General features: G+C 50.2%; 1 non-coding gene across 1 annotated transcript; it reads left to right on the forward strand.

The window, feature by feature from the left end:
- The first annotated feature begins 749 nt into the window (after window positions 1-749).
- On the forward strand, window positions 750-831 carry TRNAD-AUC (transfer RNA aspartic acid (anticodon AUC)). Its single transcript has one exon. It is a non-coding gene; the product is annotated as a tRNA-Asp (tRNA).
- The last annotated feature ends 3,670 nt before the right edge of the window (window positions 832-4,501 follow it).

The raw sequence follows: 4,501 nt of genomic DNA on the forward strand, positions 1-4,501 counted from the left end.
CAGAGACAGGAAGTGGATTCATGGTTATAAGGGGCTGGGGAGAGGGAATGGGGACAGAGTTTCCTTTTGGGGTGATGAGAATGCTCTGAAATCAGATACTGGTGATAGTTGCACAACTCTGCGACTATACTGAAAACCACTGAATTGTATAAAGCAGTGAGTTTTAGGCTATGTAATTAATTCAATTTTTAAAAGTTTTATTTTATTTATTTATTTGGCTGCACCTGGTCTCAGTTGCGGCATGTGGGATCTGACTCTCTGACCAGGGATTGAACCCAGGCCCCTGCATTGGGAGCACAGAGCCTTAGCCACTGGACCATCAGAGAAGTCCCAGTAATTAACTCAATTTTTAAAACCTTTTTTTTTTTTTCTAAAGACAAATACCATATGATATCACTTAAATGTGGAATCTAAAATATGACACAAATGAATATATCTGTGAAACAGAAACAGATACACAGACATAGAGAACAGGCTTGTGGTTGCCAGGGTGGGGGAAGGGTGAGGGAGGGATGGAGTGGGAGTTTGGGATCAGCAGATGCAAACGATTATATATAGGATAGATAAACAAAAAGGTCCTACTGTGTAGCAAAGGAAACTATATTCACTATCCTGTGATAAACCATAATGGAAAAGAATATGAAAAAGAATGTATATATATGTATAACTGAGTCAATTTAATGTGCAGCAGAAATTAACACAACATTGTAAGTCAACTATACTCCAATAAAACTACAAAAAAAGGGAATTCTCTGGTGGTCCAGTGGTTAGGACTCGGCACTTGCAGCACTATCACTGCTGAGGCCCTAGGTTCGATCCCTGGTCAGGGAGCTAGGATCCCACAAGCTGTGAGCAATGCAGCCAAAAAAAGAAAAAAAAAAAAAAATCCCTTTTTTTAACCTTCAGGGCCTCCTGAGGCAAACTCCTAGCTCTCGGCCTCCCCTCTTCCTGTCCCACCTTGGGCCCTTTGTCCAAGCTGTTCCCTCTGGCGCACTCCTCTCTGGCCTGTCCGGCCCCATACCCCACACGTATCCTTCAACTCCCAGCTCAAACTTCTTCCAGAAGTCTTCACCAACCCCCCAGACAAGGTCCATCCCCCTTAAACCATCCTCCTAACTCGCTGTTCCTTCCCAGTGGTGGTCACAGTTGCGATTTTATATTTCGGTGTGTGGTTATTTATTGAACGCTGATCTCCCCCTACTAGATCGTGAGGTGCCTAAAGGCGGGGATCTGGTCTCTCCTGGTCACTGCCGGGTCCTCAGCACCCAGCAGAGGCCTGGCACATAGTAGTTGCACAGTAAGTATCTGTTGACTAGGCGAATGAATTGTTACTGAACCAACTTTGGGTCCACTCACCTGTGCACAGCAAAGCCAGTCTACTGGGTTTTGGTTGAAATTGGCAGGACTCTGCAGGGCCCTCCTGGGTACAAAATCCCCTCTGTGTCCCCTGCTTTTTTTTTTTTTTTTTTTTTTGCGGTATGCGGGCCTCTCACTGTTGTGGCCTCTCCCATTGCGGAGCACAGGCTCCGGACGCACAGGCCCAGCGGCCATGGCTCACGGGCTTAGTTGCTCCGCGGCATGTGGGATCTTCCCGGACCAGGGCACGAACCCGTGTCTCCTGCATCGGCAGGCGGATTCTCAACCACTGCGCCACCAGGGAAGCCCTCCCCTGCTTCACGTTTGGGAAAGCTCTAGTCTCCTAGGCTTTCCCCGAGTTCCAAAGAGCCGGCACAGCAGTTATTAATTAGGGCAGTGAGGGGATGCAGAAGCAAAGGAAAAACAGTCAAGCAAGAAAAGTAATAATAGCTTAAACAATACTTCAGTGATAAAACAGAGTCTTAGTTCCTCCTCAAGGGATATACATAACAACCTGACACAATATCTTTGAGTTGTTTTGCAGAAACTAAGACCCCCGGTAACTACATGCTGACCACAAGCACTAGACCCCAGACTGGCTGGAACCAGAAGGCTGATGACTGAGATGCCTGAAACATCACCCTGTTACCTCACCACCAACCAATCAGAAGAAGGTCCACAAGCTGATCATACACACCACAACCCACACCCCTCATGTTGCCTTTAAAAGCCCTTCCCCGAAAGCCACCGGGGAGTTCGGGTCTTTTGACCATGAACTCCCATTCTCCTCGCTTGGCACCTACAATAAACACTGTACTCTCCTTGCCTCACCATGTTACCAAAGTGACCTTGGGTCCGTTTGCCCGCCACACAGCACTGCCAATCTACTGACACCGGGTTGTGGCCCACAGCCAGCAAGGAACTGAGGCCCTCAGTCCCACGGCCCATGAGGACTGAATCCTGCTAAGAGCCATGGAGGAAGCTTGGAAGCAGCTCCTTGCCGGTTGGGCCTTTAGATGAGGCGGCAGCCCCTGACCAACACCTTGTTATAACCTGTAAGACCCTCAAGCAGGGCACCTACCTGAGCTGCACCCAGAGTCCTGCCCACAGAGATTGTGAGATAAGAAATATTGTTTTTCAAGCTGTTAAGTTCTGGGCTTACCAGCTAGGCAGCAATAGCTGACTGACTGGGGACCCCAGACCACCGCCGCCCTCCACCACAACCCTCCCTTCAAAGGGCCTGCGGCAAGCCCTACGGCAGAGTCGTCATTTGGGGCCTAAGCAGTCACGTTTAATGGCACCTGGCTTCCATTTCAGGGAGCCTCTCGCTGCACGTGGCTTCAGAGTGCCATGATGCCCTCTCTCAGTGCAGGATCTGGTCCTCCCCTGACCCCATACAAAGGTGTGTGAGGAGCAGTGCTGGGTTGAAGCTGGGTCACCCTCTCCTGGGGCTTTGAAACCGGGACAGGTGACAGGAGGGGAGGGAGACATCATGAGGCCATGCAGCAAACCTGACTGCCCCTTATTTCCATTCTGGAATTCCCCCTCCATATCCCAGCACTCAATCCCATCCCCTCCAAGACAGTCAGAAGTGGTTTCTGTCACTTGCCACCAAACGATCCTGTGAGATACAAGCCCACCCTCATCACAGGGCTCAGTGACCAGGAGACAGAAGCCAAGTGGACCCTAAATATTCCTGCGCCGTGGGGCTGCCAGTGGCTCTGAGGGAGGCAGGGAGCCCTAAATGATCCCAATCTACAGAGAAGAAAGGGTGTCCCCTGCAGCAGCACCAGCCAGTCCCAAGCCCAAGAGGCTGGCTCAGGGCAGAATTGGACACAGTGTCCTGCTATTACACTGCATTTTCTTTTTTTTTTTTTTTTTTTTTTTTTTGTGGTATGCGGGCCTCTCACTGTTGTGGCCTCTCCCGTTGCGGGGCACAGGCTCCGGACGCACAGGCTCAGCGGCCACGGCTCACGGGCCCAGCCGCTCCGTGGCACGTGGGATCTTCCCGGACCGGGGCATGAACCCGCGTCCCCTGCATCAGCAGGCGGACTCTCAACCACTGCGCCACCAGGGAAGCCCTACACTGCATTTTCTCATCTTGAACCCTCCTCCTTCAGCTTCCTACATTTTTTTTTTTTTTTCTAAATTGACGTTACTATCGCACCAGGATAAAAACAACCCCCAAGTGTGGCCCAGGTTTTTTAAAATAATCTAAATAATGTTTTGGATTTTTTTCTTTTTTTTAAGTGGGAAGAAAAAAACAAATTCCATCTTTGAGGGAGGAAAATCATAAATCATGGAGCTACAGTGAAAACGTGGGGGACTCAGGCCAGGCCCACAAGACGGCAACAACTTCTTACCTCATTACAGTTTAATTAAGAATTATGTTTGAGCCTCTTCTGTTTCATTATCATCGGGCCCAGCTTACGTCTAATCTTTTTCTACCCGGTGTACAGGAGGGTCTGGTCCACGATGCGTGCTAATGAATTTACAATTCTCTCTTTGGGGAACTTTAATAAAATTAGCCCATGAAGAAGATGAACACAGATATGGTAAACTTCTGGAGGGAACATTTGCTTTCAATTACAGGAGTTCTGGAGGAAAGGGCCAAGGGGGTCCCCAGGGGGACCGTGGAAGCAGCAGGAAGGATGCCAGCGGGCCCTGCTGTGTGATCCGGGCCACACTTCGCTCCCCTGGCAGAGGAAGGTCTGCACTCATGAGTTTCCCTGTAGACTGAGCATCTGCTGTATACCAGGCCCCAGGCTGGGTGCCCCAGACACAGTGAGGCACCTTTGGAGGAGCAGGCAGATGAGACAAACGTTATATCAAGTACAAATAATTGTATAAATATGGCTATGATTTCTCCAAAGGCAAGCACAGGAAGGACGCAGGAAGCTGGAACAGGGGGTTCAGACTGGATGGGGGCATCAGGAGAGGCTTCTGGAGGAGGCGGCATTTAAGCTGAGACCCAAAGGATGAACTGGAGTTGGCCGGGAGAGTGGGGGGTGGAAGGTGCTCCAGGGAGCAGCCCAGGGAAAGGCCTGTAAGGTGGAAGGGGCTTGGTGCCTTTGAAGAATTTGGGGGTGAAGAGTGTGGCGTGGAACAAAGCCCTAGAGGTGAAGGCAAGGGATGCCGGACCTTG

Source organism: Kogia breviceps, chromosome 4 (assembly GCF_026419965.1).
Source record: "Kogia breviceps isolate mKogBre1 chromosome 4, mKogBre1 haplotype 1, whole genome shotgun sequence".
Taxonomy (NCBI): domain Eukaryota; kingdom Metazoa; phylum Chordata; class Mammalia; order Artiodactyla; family Physeteridae; genus Kogia; species Kogia breviceps.